Raw genomic sequence first — 17415 nt, forward strand, 5'->3', positions numbered from 1 at the left:
TCACAATGTATTTATCCCTTCTAATGTAGGTGAATGTTGGACTATTTTGAACACTGGTAGTTTGACAATTCTGGTAAAAATATTTTGGTGAAATAGGAATTAAATTTCTGTTGGGGGATACCTAGAAGTAAAATTACTGGGCCATAGGGTATATCTTCAGCTTTAGTAAATGCTGAAAAACGGTTTTCAAATTTGTTTATACCAACTTGTACTCCCACCAGCAGTATTATGAGAGTTTCAGTTGTTGTCCATCTTCAACCCTTGTTATCTTCTGTCTTCTTCTCTTCACTCATTCTGGCAACACATAATGGTAAGTAAGCATTAGAGTTTTGGGTTTTTTTGTAACATCTTTATTGGAGTATAATTGCTTTACAATGGTGTGTTAGTTTCTGCTTTATAAAAAAGTGAATCAGTTATACATATACATATGTCCCCATATCTCTTCCCTCTGGCATCTCCCTCCCTCCCACCTCCCTATCCCACCCCTCTAGGTGGTCACAAAGCACCGAGCTGATCTCCCTGTGCTATGTGGCTGCTTCCCACTAGCTCTCTATTTTACGTTTGGTAGTGTATATATGTCCATGCCACTGTCTTACTTTGTACCCGCTTGCCCTTCCCCCTCCCCATATCCTCAAGTCCATTCTCTAGCAGGTCTGCATCTTTATTCCCATCTTGGCCCTACGTTCTTCTGACCATTTTTCATTTCTTGTTTTTTTTTAGATTCCATATATATGTGTTAGCATACGGTATTTGTTTTTCTCTTTCTCACTTACTTCATTCTGTATGACAGTCTCTAGGTCCATCCACCTCACTACAAATACCTCCATTTAGTTTCTTTTTATGGCTGAGTAATATTCCATTGTATATATGTGCCACATCTTCTTTATCCATTCATCTGTTGATGGACACTTAGGTTGCTTCCATGTCCTCGCTATTGTAAATAGAGCTGCAATGAACATTTTAACATGACTCTTTTTGAATTATGGTTTTCTCAGGGTATATGCACAGTAGTGGGATTGCTGGGTCATATGGTAGTTCTATTTTTAGTTTTTACAAGAACCTCCATACTGTTTTCCATAGTGCCTGTATCAATTTACATTCCCACCAACAGTGCAAGAGGGTTCCCTTTTCTCCACACCCTCCAGCATTTATTGTTTATAGATTTTTTGATGATGGTCATTCTGACTGGTGTGAGATGATATCTCATTGTGGTTCTGATTTGCATTTCTCTAATGATTAATGATGTTGAGCATTCTTTCATGTGTTTCTTGGCAATCTATATATCTTCTTTGGAGAAATGTCTATTTAGGTCTTCTGCCCATTTTTGGATTGGGTTGTTTGTTTTTTTTTGATATTGAGCTGCATGAGTTGCTTGAATGTTTTGGAGATTAATCCTTTGTCAGTTGCTTCATTTGAAAATATTTTCTCCCATTCTGAGGCTTGTCTTTTCGTCTTGTTTATGGTTTCCTTTGCTGTGCAAAAGCTTTTAAGTTTCATTAGGTCCCATTTGTTTATTTTTGTTTTTATTTCCATTTCTCTAGGAGGTGGATCAGAAAGGATCTTGCTGTGATTTATGTCATAGAGTGTGCTGCCTATGTTTTCCTCTAAGAGTTTGATGGTGTCTGGCCTTCCATTTAGGTCTTTAATCCATTTTGAGTTTATTTTTGTGTATGGTGTTAGGGAGTGTTCTAATTTCATTCTTTTACATGCAGCTGTCCAGTTTTCCCAGCACCACTTATTGAAGTGGCTGTCTTTTCTCCACTGTATATTCCTGCCTCTTTCATCAAAGATAAGGTGACCATATGTGCGTGGGTTTATCTCTGGGCTTTCTATCCTCTTCCATTGACCTATATTTCTGTTTTTGTGCCAGTACCATACTGTCTTGATTACTGTAGCTTTGTAGTATAGTCTGAAGTCAGGGAGCCTGATTCCCCCAGCTCCATTTTTCTTTCTCAAGATTGCTTTGGCTATTCGGGGTCTTTTGTGTTTCCATACAAATTGTGAAATTTTTTGTTCTAGTTCTGTGAAAAATGCCAGTGGTAGTTTGACAGGGATTGCATTGAATCTGTAGATTGCTTTAGGTAGTATAGTCATTTTCACACTGTTGATTCTTCCAACCGAAGAACATGGTATATCCCTCCATCTGTTTGTATCATCTTTAATTTCTTTCAGCAGTGTCTTATAATTTTCTGCATACAAGTCTTTTGTCTCCTTAGGTAGGTTTATTCCTAGATATTTTGTTCTTCTGGTTGCAATGGTAAATGGGAGTGTTTCCTTCATTTCTCTTCCAGATTTTTCATCATTAGTGTATCAGAATGCAAGAGATTTCCGTGCATTAATTTTGTATCCTGCTACTTTACCAAATTCATTGATTAGCTCTAGTAGTTTTCTGGTAGCATCTTTAGGATTCTCTGTGTATAATATCATGTCATCTGCAAACAGTGACAGCTTTACTTCTTCTTTTATGATTTGGATTCCTTTTATTTATTTTTCTTCTCTGATTACAGTGGCTAAAACTTCCAAAACTTTGTTGAATAATAGTGGTGAGAGTGGGCAACCTTGTCTTGTTCCTGATCTTAGTGGAAATGGTTTCAGTTTTTCACCACTGAGAATGATGTTGGCTGTGGGTTTGTCATATATAGCCTTTATTATGTTGAGGAAAGTTCCCTCTTTGCCTACTTTCTGCAGGGTTTTTATCATAAATGGGTGTTGAATTTTGTCAGAAGCTTTCTCTGCATCTATTGAGATGATCATATGGTTTTTCCCCTTCAATTTTTTAAAATGATGTATCACGTGGATTGATTTGCATATATTGAGGAATCCTTGCATTCCTGGGATAAACCCCACTTGATCATAGTGTATGATCCTTTTAATGTGCTGTTACATTCTGTTTGCTAGTATTTTGTTGAGGATTTTTGCATTTATGTTCATCCGTGATATTGGCCTGTAGTTTTCTTTCCTTGTGACATCTTTGTCTGGTTTTGGTATCAGAGTGATGGTGGCTTCATCGAATGAGTTTGGGAGTATTCCTCCCTCTGCTATATTTTGGAAGAGTTTGAGAAGGATAGGTGTTAGCTCTTCTCTAAATGTTTGATAGAACTCACCTGTGAAGCCATCTGGTCCTGGGCTTCTGTTTGTTGGAAGATTTTTGATCACAGTTTCCTCTTCAGTGCTTTTGATTGGTCTGTTCATATTTTCTATTTCTTCCTGGTTCAGTCTTGGAAGGTGTGCATTTCTAAGAATTTGTCCATTTCTTCCAGGTTGTCCATTTTATTGGCATATAGTTGCTTGTAGTAATCTCTCATGATCCTTTGTATTTATGCAGTGTGAGTTGTTACTTCTTTTTCATTTCTAATTCTATTGATTTGAGCCTTCTCCCTTTTTTTCTTGATAAGTCTGACTAATGGTTTATCAATTTTGTTTATCTTCTTAGAGAACCAGCTTTTAGTTTTATTGATGTTTGCTGTTTTTTCCTTCATTTCTTTTTCATTTATTTCTTATCTGATCTTTATGATTTCTTTCCTTCTGCTAACTTTGGGGTTTTTTTGTTCTTCTTTCTCTAATTGCTTTAGGTGTAAGGTTAGGTTGTTTATTTGAGATGTTTCTTGTTTCTTAAGGTAGGATTGTATTGCTATAAACTTCCCTCTTAGAACTGCTTTTGCTGCATCCCATAGGTTTTGGGTCATTGTGTTTTCATTGTCATTTGTTTCTAGGTGTTTTTTGATTTCCTCTTTGATTCCTTAGGTGATCTCTTGGTTATTAAGTACTGTATTGTTTAACCTCCATGTGTTTGTATTTCTTCCAGATTTTTTTCCTGTAATTGATATCTAGTCTCATAGTGTTGTGGTCGGGAAAGATACTTGATATGATTTCAATTTTCTTAAATTTACCAAGGCTTGATTTGTGACCCAAGATATGGTCTATCCTGGAGAATGTTCCATGAACACTTGAGAAGAAAGTGTATTCTGTTGTTTTTGGAGGGAATGTCCTATAAATATCAATTAATCCATCTTGTTTAATGTATCATTTAAAGCTTGTATTTCCTTATTTATTTTCATTTTGGATGATCTGTCCATTGGTGAAAGTAGGGTGTTAAAGTCCCCTACTATGATTGTGTTACTGTCGATTTCCCCTTTTATGGCTGTTAGTATGTGCCTTATGTATTGAGGTGCACCTATGTTGGGTGCATAAATATTTACAATTGTTATATCTTCTTCTTGGATTGATCCCTTGATCATTATGTAGTGTCCTTCTTTGTCTCTTGTAATAGTCTTTGTTTTAAAGTCTATTTTGTCTGATATGAGAATTGCTACTCCAACTTTCTTTTGATTTCCATTTGCATGGAATATCTTTTTCCATCCCCTCACTTTCACTCTGTATGTGTCCCTAGGTCTGAGGTGGGTCTCTTGTAGACAGCATATGTATGGGTCCAGTTTTTGAATCCATTCAGCCAGTCTGTGTCTTTTGGTTGGAGCATTAAATCCATTTACATTTAAGGTAATTATTGATATGTATGTTCCTATTACCATTTTCTTAAATGTTTTGGGTTTGTTATTGTAGGTCTTTTCCTTTTCTTGTGTTTCATGCCTAGAGAAGTTCCTTTAGCATTTGTTGTAAGGCTGCTTTGGTGTTGCTGAATTCTCTTAGCTTTTGCTTGTCTGTAAAGCTTTTAATTTCTCTGTCAAATCTGAATGAGATCCTTGCTGGGTAGAGTAATCTTGGTTGTAGGTTTTTCTCTTTCATCCTTTTAAATATGTCCTGCCACTCCCTTCTGGCTTGCAGAGTTTCTCTGAAAGATCAGCTTTTAACCTTATGGGGATTCCCTTATGTGTTACTTGTTGTTTTTCCCTTGCTGCTTTTAATATTTGTTCTTTGTATTTAATTTTTGATAGTTTGATTAATATGTGTCTTGGCGTGTTTCTCCTTGGATTTATCCTGTATGGGACTCTCTGTGCTTCCTGGACTTGATTAACTATTTCCTTTCCCATATTAGGGAAGTTTTCAACTATAATCTCTTCAAATATTTTCTCAGTCCCTTTCTTTTTCTCTTCTTCTTCTGGGACCCCTATAATTCGAATGTTGGTGTGTTTAATGTTGTCCCAGAGGCCTCTGAGACTGTCCTCAATTCTTTTCATTCTTTTTTATTTATTCTGCTCTGCAGTAGTTATTTCCACTATTTTATCTTCCAGGTCACTTATCCATTCTTCTGCCTCAGTTATTCTGCTATTGATCCCTTCTAGAGAATTTTTAATTTCATTTATTGTGTTTTTCATGATTGTTTGTTTGGTCTTTAGTTCTTCTAGCTCCTTGTTAAACGTTTCTTGTATTTTCTCCATTCTATTTCCAAGATTTTGTGTCATCTTTACTATCATTATTCTGAATTCTTTTTCAGGTAGACTGCCTATTTCCTCTTCACTTGTTTGGTTTGGTGGGGTTTTGCCTTGCTCCTTCATCTGCTGTGTGTTTCTCTGTCTTCTCATTTTGCTTAACTTACTGTGTTTGGTGTCTCCTTTTCGCAGGCTGCAGGTTTGTGGTTCCCGTTGTTTTTGGTGTCTGTCCCCAGTGGCTAAGGTTGGTTCAATGGGTTGTGTAGGCTTCCTGGTGGAGGGGACTAGTGCCTGTGTTCTGGTGGATGATGCTGGATCTTGTCTTTCTGGTGGGCAGGTCCATGTCTGGTGGTGTGTTTTGGGGTGTCTGTGGCCTTATTATGATTTTAGGCAGCCTCTGTGCTAATGGATGGGGTTGTGTTCCTTTCTTGCTAGTTGTTTGGCATAGGGTGTCCAGCACTGTAACTTGCTGGTCATTGAGTGGAGCTGGGTCTTGGCGTTGAGATGGAGATCTCTGGGAGATTTTCACTGTTTGATATTACGTGGAGCTGGGAGGTCTCTTGTGGACCAGTGTCCTGAACTTGGCTCTCCCACCTCAGTGGCACAGCCCTGACGCCTGGCTGGAGCACCAAGAGCCTGTCGTCCACACGGCTCAGAATAAAAGGGAGAAAAAAAGAAAGAAGAAGATAAAATAATATAAAATAAAGTTTTTAAAATAAAAAATAATTATTAGAAAAAAAAATTTTTTAAGTAATAAAAAAAAAATGGACAGACAGAACCTGAGGACAAATGGTAAAAGCAAAGCTATACAGACAAAATCACACACAGAAGCATACACATACACACTCACAAAAACAGAAAATGGGAAAAAAATATATATATATCGTTGCTCCCAAAGTCCGCCTCCTCAATTTGGGATGACTTGTTGTCCGTTCAGGTATTCCACAGATGCAGGGTACATCAAGTTGACTGTGGAGATTTAATCCGCTGCTCCTGAGGCTGCTGGGAGAAATTTCCCTTTCTCTTCTTTGTTCGCACAGCTCCCGGGGTTCAGCTTTGGATTTGGACCCACCTCTGCGTGTAGGTCGGCTGAAGGCGTCTGTTCTTCGCTCAGACAGGACGGGGTTAAAGGAGCTGATTCGGGGGCTCTGGCTCACTCAGGCCAGGGGGAGGGAGGGGTACGAAGTGCGGGATGAGCCTGCAGCGGCAGAGGCTGGCATCATGTTGCACTAGCCTGAGGCGCACCGTACGTTCTCCCGGGGAAGTTGTCCCTGGATCACAGCACCCTGGCCGTGGCAGGCTGCACAGGCTCCCGGGAGGGGTGGTGTGGATAGTGACCTGTGCTTGCACACAGGCTTCTTGGTGGTTGCAGCAGCAGCCTTAGCATCTCATGCCTGTCTCTGGGGTCCGCGCTGATAGCCGCAGCTCGTGCCCGTCTCTGGAGCTCCTTTAAGCGGCGCTCTTAATCCCCTCTCCTCGTGCACCAGGAAACAAAGAGACAAGAAAAAGTCTCTTGCCTCTTCGGCAGCTGCAGACTTTTTCCCAGACTCCCTCCCGGCTAGCCGTGGCGCACTAGCCCCCTTCAGGCTGTGTTCATGCAGCCAACCCCAGTCCTCTCCCTGGGATCTGACCGAAGCCCGAGCCTCAGCTCCTGGTCCCCGCCTGCCCCGGCGGGTGAGCAGACAAGCCTCCCGGGCTGGTGAGTGCTGGTCAGCACCGATCCTCCATGCGAGAATCTCTCCGCTTTGCCCTCCGCACCCCTGTTGCTGCACTCTCCTCCATGGCTCCGAAGCTCCCCCCCTCTGCCACCCGCAGTCTCTGCCCACGAAGGGGCTTCCTAGTGTGTGGAAACCTTTCCTCCTTCACAGCTCCCTCCCACTGGTGCAGGTCCCGTCCCTATTCTTTATCTCTGTTTTTTCTTTTTTCTTTTGCCCTACCCAGGTACGTGGGGAGTTTCTTGCCTTTTGGGAGGTCTGAGGTCTTCTGCCAGCGTTCAGTAGGTGTTCTGTAGGAGTTGTTCCACATGTAGATGTATTTCTGATGTATTTGTGGGGAAGAAGGTGATCTCCGCGTCTTACTCTTCCGCCCTCTTGAAGCTCCTCCCAGCATTATAGTTTTAATGTGCCTTTCTGTAATGACTAATGAAGTTGAATACTCTTCCTTATGTTCATTGGCAATTTGGAAAGACTCTTGAGTACTTCCTGAATTTTTCTTTTTGGCCAATATTTTAAATGATTTGCCTATATTTCCTTTATTGTTTTGTAGGGTTTTTTTTTCCTTCCATATTCTGGGTATGAATACTTCATTGGGTATATGTATTGCAAATATCTTCCTTCTTACATTCTATACCTTATATTTTCATTTTTTAAATAGTGTTTTTTGAAGGAGAAAATTCTTAATTTTGATATGGCCCAATCTTTTTTAAATTTTTGATTAGACTACATTTTATCTTTACTTACTTCAAGATCATAAAGATGTTCTATTTTTTCCACTAAATGCTTATTTGTTTTAGCTTTCATGATTATATCTGCAATCCATTTGGAATTAAATTTTTTGTATGCTGTGAATAGAAATAGTTTCACTTTGTTTATATATGAGTATACATTAATCCCAGAGCAATTTATCAAACAGCAAATTCTTTCTGTACTCAGCAATGTCAGTTTTGACATGAATCAGATTACAATATTTGTGTATCTGGACTCTATTCTGTTGCATTGGTCTATTGGTCTGCTGTAATTCATAATATAGTTTTTTAATTGGAATATCTATATAATAGGTCTGAATAGTTGATGTTATGAATATTCCAGATTTTGGTTCTTATGGATAAACCTATTATGAATACCCAAGTATATATCTTTTTATGTATATAAGTGTTCATTTCTCTTGGGTAAATACCATAAGTGAGTGGCTGGGTCATATAGTAAATTTATGTTTATCTTTATATGAAACTGACACATTTATTCTTATGAGGCTATACCATTTTGTGCCATTTTGCATTACCAGTAGTGGATGAGAATTCACGTTGCTTCACATTCTCACCAACACTTGGCATGATCAGTCTTTGTAATTTGAGCTATTCTAGTAGGTGTGTAGTGATATTGCATGTGGTTGTAAGTTACAGTTTTCTGATAACAGATTACGTTGAGCATATTATCATATTAATGTGCATATTAGCCATTTCTGTAATTTTTTGATGTTTTTGTTCAAAAGCTTTTCCCAATTTTGGAGGGCTATCTTTTTTTATTGAAGTGCATACTTTTGTTATGTAATGTGTTTTGAAAATATTTTCCCAAGGCTGTGGATTATCTTTCTTATGTTCTAAATAATGTTTTATGAACACCATAGTTTTTAATTTAATGAAGTCCAATATTTTTTATTGTATGTTTCAAGTTTTTTGTGTCCTATCTAAATGATCTCAGTCTTTCTCTTATAGTTCCTTCTAAAAGTATTATTTTGTGATATTTAGACATATGTGACTAATACATTTCAAGTCAATTTTGGCATATGTTATAAGGCAAGGGTAGGTGTTCATTTGTTTTATATATAGATATCTAGCTTTCCCAGCACCTTATGTCAAAAATAATATACTTTACCCATTGAGTGACCTTGAAACTTCTGTTGAACTTCAACTCAGTGTGTATGTGTGGGTCTATTTTTAGATCACTGTCTCTTGATTACTGCATTCCCATAGTAAACCTTAAAACCAGGTAGTGTAATTCCCCCAACTTTGGTCTATTTCAACATTATTTTGGCTATTCTAGATCCTTTACATTTCCATATAATTCCAAAATCAACTTGTCATTTTTTACTAAAAGATAAATAATGTTGGTTGTGATTTTGATTGGGGTTGCTTTTACTCTAGGGGTTACTTTGGGGGAAGAATTGTCATCTTAAAATTATTGAGTCTTTTGATTCATGAACATGGTATTAACCTTCATTTATTTAGTTATTCTTTAATTTCAGCAGTATTTTGTACTTTTCAGTGTATGTGTCACGCACTAAATGTATCTGTAAGTATTTCAAGGGTATTCTTTGATGTTATTGTAAACAGTAAATTATAAATCAGTTTACATTTTTTCAATTATATAGACATACAGTTGCTTTTTTTCATGGATTAACTTTATCGCCTACAGGCTTACCAAACTCACTTAGGCATTCTAGTTGCTTCTTTGTGGATTCCTTAGGATTTTCTAAATAAATGATCATGCTGTTAGCAAATAAAGTCAATTTTGCCTCTTCTATTTCAACCTTAAATCCTTTTACTTCTTTTTCTCAACTGTTGCACTGAATAAGATCAGTAGTATTTTGTAGCTTTCTGTGTTTGCAGTGCAGATACCTTCAACATTCTGCCCCACACATTCTAGCCAACGTTTTCTTCCTCAACCCAATTTCTGTCACCTCAAATCATCAAGAATGATAGTCTCTGTGTTCCTTTCACTGACCTATGGCCTAGAAGCTGTCAGCAAACTGAGACAGGAGGGAAGGGGGCAGGGCACAACCTTTAAAAGAATGACATAGCCATAGGACATTACAAAAACTGGTTAGAACCAACTAGGTCCAAGATGGTGAATGAGTCAACTTCCGCTAGACCTTGAACCTCAGTATACACTCATTGTAACACATCAGCTAAATGACACACCTACAGGCACCATGACAGCTCCAAGGCAGACCATAAAAGATCAAATAGTGGGCAGTGGCCCAATTCCTGGAAATCCCCACCCCTTCCCCAAAATAGCTGGAATACTCCTCCCACTCATTAGCCTATGAAATTATCCACCCCTGTAAAAACTGACAACCCTGTACCCTGGTGCCTCTCTTGTCTTCCGAGATAGCCCACACTCTCTCTGTGGAGTGTGTATCTCCTTGAATAAACCTTCTTTATCTTTACTATGGCGTGTTCTTGAATTCTTTCCTGCATGAAGCCAAGAACCCACACGCAGTGGCCACCCCAGGGACTTGCCTGAGACCTGGGACATGACCATCCTCTCCAGCCCCACACTCTTTCCTGCAACAAAACCAGTGCATTTATAGAGTTCATCTTGTTTGTTTGCTCTTTCTTAGGAATCACAGTTCTGCTCTGTCTAGTGTCTGGAAAGTATTATTTCAAAATTTTTTTCTTAGATTTTTTAAAGTTATTTTTTAGGTAGTAGGGTATATTTAGTTGCTGTTACTCCAAATGGCCAGAAGCAAAATTCCCTTTGTGTGTCCTTGAAATTAAAGTATTTCCTGTAAAAAGGCATCTACTTGGATCTGTTTTATTAATTATGGCAATCTCTTCCTTTCAATAAGACTCCTTAGTGTATTTACATTTAGGGTAAATGTTTATATGGTTGAATCTAAGTCTAATTTCTAGCTATTTAATTTTTTATTTGTTTTCTGTTTGTCTTTTATAGTTCATTGTCTGTCTTCTTTTCAAGTATTTTTGGTGTTCCATCCCTTCTCCTCTGTTGGATTTAGCTATACCTTTGATATTTGGTATTTTGTTTTTAACATACAGTTATTATTAGGTTTAAAATGTGTTTCCTTAATTTATAAATGTCTATATTGAATTATTATTATAGCACTATACATGTAACATAAGAATCATACAATATTATAATTCAATTTTACTATCTTCTGTGCTATTCTTGTCCAGATATTACTCCTACATATGTTATGAACTACATACTATATGACTTTTTGCTATAGTCAATTGACTTAAAAGTATTTAAGTATTAAATGGTTTGTGGTTTACAATTATAATAGAAGGAAGTGCTAAATTGCAGTTAGAGGTTAGTTCAAAAGGATACAATTCTTTTCCTATCCAAATTATGGACCCACAGGAATGTATCCAAGGGCTATTTGGGGGTTTGTGGACCCCAGGTGAAAAACCTCTCAACTAGATGATTTCTAAACTCTTTTCTAATTACAATGGTGTGCTCTAAGAGTGGCTTCTGACTTCATTTGTATATCATGGATAAATTAACATCTCTGTTCAGATTTTTCCTGTCTGTATCATAAAATCTACATCTCAAGGACTTTGTGAGGGAAAAGGTGATAAATTTTATAAATTCCAGGTATTATCAAGGAAAGCTAAGAGTCAGTAGAGACATCTTCCTCCCATTCCCTGCATACCCATTCCTCAGATCTCAATGTTCCTTCCAGATTTTTGCAAAGAGCTTTGTGAACTGAGATTTGGGGACTTTTGTTAAAGAATGCCATGCTAGGGGGAGGGGAGGAGGGTGGTAGGTGAAATGGGTGAAGGTGGTCAAAAGGTGCAAACTTTCAGCTACAAGATAAATAATTCCTGGGTATGTAATGTACAACATAATGATGACAATTAACAATACATGTTGTATATTTGAAATATATATATATTTGTATATTGCTTAGAAAGTAGATCTTAAAATAAAGAAAAAGTATTTAAGAACATAAAAATTGTCTTTCATATTTACCCATATAGTGACCTTTTACAATGATTTTTTTTTTTTATCCTTTAGACCCTTAATTCTATTAACTTGGAATTCCTTTCAGCCAAAAAAAGCTATATTTATCATTTCTTATTGTATTTATCTGCTAATAATAAATTCCCTAAGCTTTTATTTATCAAAAAATATCTTTATTTTGCCTTTGTTTTTGAAAGATATTTTTGCTAGGAGTTTTATGGTTTCAGGTCTTATGTTTAGGTCTTTAATACATTTTAAGTAAATTTTGTATATGTTTTGAGGAAATGTTCTAATCTCATTCTTTCACATGTAACTGTCCATTTTTCCCAGAACCACTTATTGAAAAGACTGTCTTTTCTCCACTATATATTTGTGCATCCTTTGTCATACATTAATAGACGACTATAAGTGCATGGGGTTTTTTTCTGGGCTCTCTATTCTGTTCCATTGATCTATATGTCTGTTTTTATGTGCCAGTACTATGCTGTTTTGATTACTGTAGCTTTGCAGTATAATCTGAAGTCTGGGAGCTTGATACTTCCAGCTTTGGGGTTTTTTGTTTGTTTGTTTCATTTGTTTTGTTTTCCTCAAGATTGCTTTGACAGTTCTGGGTCTTTTGTGGTTCCATATACATTTTAGCATTATTTTTTCTGGTTCTGTGAAAAATGTCATGGGTATTTTGATAGAGCTTGTGTTAAATCTGCAGATTGCTTTGGATAGTATGGACATTTTAATAATACTAATTCTTTCAAACCATGAACATGGGTATCTTACCATTTATCTGTATCAACTTTAATTTCCTTCATCAGTATTGTATAGTTTTCAGAGTGCAGGTCTTTCACCTCCTTAGTTAAGTTTATTCCTAGGTATTCTTTTTGATGCAATTTTAAATGGGATTGTTTCCTTAATTTCTCTTTCTGATAGTTCATTATTAGTGTATAGAAAAGCAACAGATTTCTGTATACTAATCTTGTGTGCTGCAACTTTACTCAATTCATTTATTTATTCTAATGCTTTTTGGTGGAGACTTTAGGGTTTTCTATATATAGTATCATGTTATCTACAAATAGTGACAGTTTTACTACTTCATTTCCAATGTGGAGTTCTTTTATTTATTTTTCTTGTCTGATTGCTGTGGCTAGGACTGGCAGTACTATGTTAGATAGAAGTGGTGAGAGTGCCTTTTTCCTGATTTTAGAGAAAAGGCTTTCAGCTTTTCACTGTTGAGTATGATGTTAGCTGTAGATTTGTCATAAATAGCCTTCATTATGTTGAGATATGTTCCCTCTGTACCCACTTTGATGAGAGTTTTTATCATGAATGTATGGCGAATTTTGTCAGATGCTTTTTCTGCATCTATTGAGATGCTCATGGAATTTTTTATCCTTCCTTTTGTTGATGTGGTGTATCACATTGATTGATTTGCAGATATTGAACCATCCTTTCATCCCTGGAATAAATCCCACTTGTTCCTGGTGCATGATCCTTTTTATATATTGTTGAATTTGGTTTGCTAATATTTTGTTGAGGGCTTTTGTATCTATATTTATCTGAGATATTGTGTATAATTTTCTTTTTTTAGTAGTGTCATTGTCTGGTTTTGGTCAGGGTAATGGTGGCCTCATAGATTGGATATGGGAAAGTTCCCTCCTCTTCAATTTTTTTGTAATAGTTTGAGGAGAGCTATAGCTCCTCTTTATATGTTTGGGAAAATTCTCTTGTGAAGCTGTCTGGTCCTGGACTTTTGTTTCCTGGGAGTTTGCTTTTTATTAAAAATTCAATTTCAGTACTAGTGATCAGTCTGTTCAGAATGTCTATTTCTTCCTGATTCAGTCTTGGCAGGTTGTATGTTACTAGAAATTTGTCCATTTCTTCTAGGTCCAATTTTTTGGCATATAACTGTTCATAGTATTCTCTTTTGATTTTTTGTGTCTCTGTAAGATCAGTTTTTATTTCTCCACTCTGTTTCTTGTTTTATTTATCTAGGTTCTCTCTTTTTTTCATGATGAGCCTGGCTGAAGGTTTGTCAATTTTACTTATCTTTTTAAAAAACCAGCTCTTGGATTTGTTGATCTTTTCTATTGTTTTTGCTCAATATGTGGCTCGAGCCACTCACTCCTCAGGGCAGATCGCTGTCTGTGCATAATCTCCCTTTTCCTCTGAGTCTCTTCCCAGGGGCACAGGTCCTGACCTGAACGCTTCTCTTCCCTTTCTACACGATCCCATGTGGATCTTTCTTACAACCTTCGTGTACAGGAAACTTTCTGCCAGTTTCCAGTTAGTTTTCAGTGAGAAATGTTATACATGTAGGTGTATTTTTGATATATTTGTTGGGGGAGGTGAGTTCCATGTCCTCCTACTTCACCATCTTGATAAATCTCCCCCTGCCAATAATTTTATTTTAATTTCACATTTTTAAATTTTCATATTCCTAATTGCATCTGAATTAAAATTTCCATATAACTCCACTAATTATATATATTTTCCTGCAGATGTAACAAATGTATTCTAAATACTAGGATTTAGAATTGTCTGTAATTTCAACATCTATGCTGTCTGTGGGTCTGTTTCTGTTGATAGATTTTTCTCTTAACTATAAATCAAATTTTCTGTTTCTTCATCTATTTAGTATTTCTTTTAATTTTATCCTGTGCATGAGGGATGCTTTTGTAGGGACTCTGGATTATGTGGTTTTTCTCCCCCGCTCCCTGAAGTGTGGTGAGTTTGTTTACCAGTCAGATAAATAGCTGGCAGAGTATCTCAACTTTATGGAATCTTCATTTTAGTCTTTGTCAGGATGTGTCTTTTTATTTTTCACCCTTAAACCTAGGATAAATCTTTTAGTCTCTAGATAGAATATTTACTTCTAAGTCATAAAAATTCAAGCTGTCTACCAACCCTTCTAACTTTACAAAACTTGAACCTCACACTCTGTCTTTTTTCATTAAGCAGCTGCTGAAATCTCACATCGGGTATTTTCATCTTCCAGCTATAGTTTACTTTGGGATAATTGGAGTCTCTTCTAGTGCATGAAGAGTTCAGATCATCATCCAAGAATCTAGGGAGAATTTACATGCTGGTTTGGAACTCTCCTCTATTTTGGGCTGCCTTCCATTCATTTCTTTTTTGACTCTTTAGTACCCAGCACTTTTATTGATCAGTTTTCAGATCTGTTATTTCTATTCCCTGTTTTCCTACTCAGAGTGTAATGTTCTCTTTCTATTGCTGAATTATCTTTTCTTATCATGGTTATGCTGCTTTCTGAGCTTCTGTTTTTTTCAATCTACAATTTGAATCCCCAATCTTTTGTGGAGTTTGTGGATGGCTGTATTGATTTCAGATATTTATTTCCCCATTTTCATATAAATTGAAGTTTATAGTGTTTGCCGTCTCCTTGTTATTCTGTAGGCATGAGTAATAGAAGGTTTTGTATTCTCTCCTTATTGATTAGCATGTGTTATTGGAGGATTGTGGAGAGATTAAAACATATATGATTGTTTTTATGCTGCATAAACATAGAATTACATTCAGAAAACATGTGAATGTCTAAAAGTGAACAGAAAAAACCAGAATCCTTTATCTTCCCAAGATATTGTCCAGGGATAGGGAAAGGATATCTGATTGAAGGCAGTGCTGGCAAAATGAATAGTCACTTCCTGTCTAGACATTGTGTCCAGTCAATTTAGTAAGTAATTACAGATGGATAACACATGTTCGTTGTTGAGCTAGGTGCTTCAGGAAATGAGAAGAAGCATAAAACATGGCTCCTACCTGAAGAAAATTACAGATTAGTTTTGGAGATAAGACATTCATACAGAGATAAGTACTAATATGAGTTAATAATACAGAAGTTTAAGGGGAAGTATGACTAAGGGGCAAATAAGTAGAACTGAAAGAAGTTATACCTTTGGAGAAGTCTTTGAACTGACTCAAATGGAGATTTTCTATCACAGTGGCAATAATCTGGCCTCTATTCACCAGTTCTGGGGCTATTCAGAAATATATGTTAAATAATTTATTAATGGCCTGTCCACATATTCCAGTCTAAGAGAACTTATAAGCAATTAGTCATGGCCAAAGATCCCCATGGTGAGATCATTGTTACAATCACAAAACGCAGGAGTCATAGAAATTCAGGAGTCTACTCCAATTTCATCATCTCTTACCATCCTCTTTCAGCACGGATGAGAGACACTACATTTCTTCCCAAGGATGCTCTTACCCCTTTTCCCAAATATATTTCAACACCTTGGTGAAGAGAATATCATCTCAGTCTTCTGCAGAAAAAAAAGTGAAGGGGTAAGGATTAGGTCATGATCACAACCCATAACTCTATTCCAGCATTCCTACCCTTGGAAAATGTTTAGCTTTTTTATGCAAATAATTATAGTTACCTACCTGATTCCCTGGTGTTCCCTCCTACTTTATAGACAGAAATTGTTTTATTTCTGCTGACAATAAAGTTCAATGGAAAAAAAGGAAGACTACATATTTTCCACCTCATTACACCTCAAGGTGGCCAATAAGATATCTCAATTAGTCATTGGGTAGGCTTATTAAGAAAGCTTTTTTAAAAATAACCGACTTATATGTCAGCCTTCCAGATATTGTTTCCCCTATGATTATTGGATTCAGAGTTCAGGGGTCAGTCAAGAATTGGGGGAGCATTTATATGCTGCTCTTAAGACTTCTCCTTATTTGTGGCTACCTTCAATTCTCCTCCTTTTGACTCTTCAGTAACTAGTACTCTTATTCATCAGTTTTTATATCTGCTTTCCCTATCACAGTTTCCCTACTCATGGTGTAACCGTCTTTCTATTGCTGAATTATATTGTTTTGCCATGGTTAGGCTATTTGCTGAACTCCTATTTTTTTCACAGCCTCCAGCTGAGTCTCCAATCTTTTGTAGAATCACCATATTGCTTCTCTTCTCTTCTTTCTTTCAGCCTGGGAGATTCCGTATCCATCTTAGACTAATGGTCCCAGATTGTTACTCATATGGTTGGTGTCTCTGTGGGAGGAGTGGAAGATTGAGCTCATCTGGGACCTCTCCCTCTTCATTTAGTCTCAGGGCCTCTCCACATAGTATTTCTAGGTGAGTAGTCAGACTTCTTACATGGAGGCTCAGAGGTCCAAAGGGAAGGTTCCAAGAGGTCCAGGCAGAAACTGCAAGATTTATTATGATCTAGTCTCATAATTTCAGAAGTTAACTTCTATTCTATTCCATTGGTTAATAGTACATAAAGCCAGTGAAGATTCAAGAGGAGAGGGATTAGATTTTACACCTTAACTGGAGGAATAGCAAAGATTGTGCAGCCATCTTTAATCTACTATAGGTTTTCTTATTTTCAGAAATCCTTAAAGGGGTGAAAATAATCTACATACAATAGATGGATATAAAAATCAATTTAGAGAAAGGTGAAATAAGTCAAATTTCAACCAAAGGTGAAAGAGGTATAATTATAAAAAGGAGAACAAAACAAGAATTTAAACTCCCAGCAGATGCTACTGTTGAGGCAGTGTGGACCAGGGAGGGGAGGGACAGGCTTTTAAATATCTAACAGAGACTCATGTTCTTTAGGAATCTTAAACATAAGCAAGTCTTATCCAAACTAAGAATAATGAGATCCATTAGAGATTCCCCAAATCTCTGAATAGGAGCT

The sequence above is a fragment of the Balaenoptera acutorostrata genome, chromosome 3, assembly GCF_949987535.1.
Source record: "Balaenoptera acutorostrata chromosome 3, mBalAcu1.1, whole genome shotgun sequence".
In the NCBI taxonomy this organism is placed as follows: Eukaryota; Metazoa; Chordata; class Mammalia; order Artiodactyla; family Balaenopteridae; genus Balaenoptera; species Balaenoptera acutorostrata.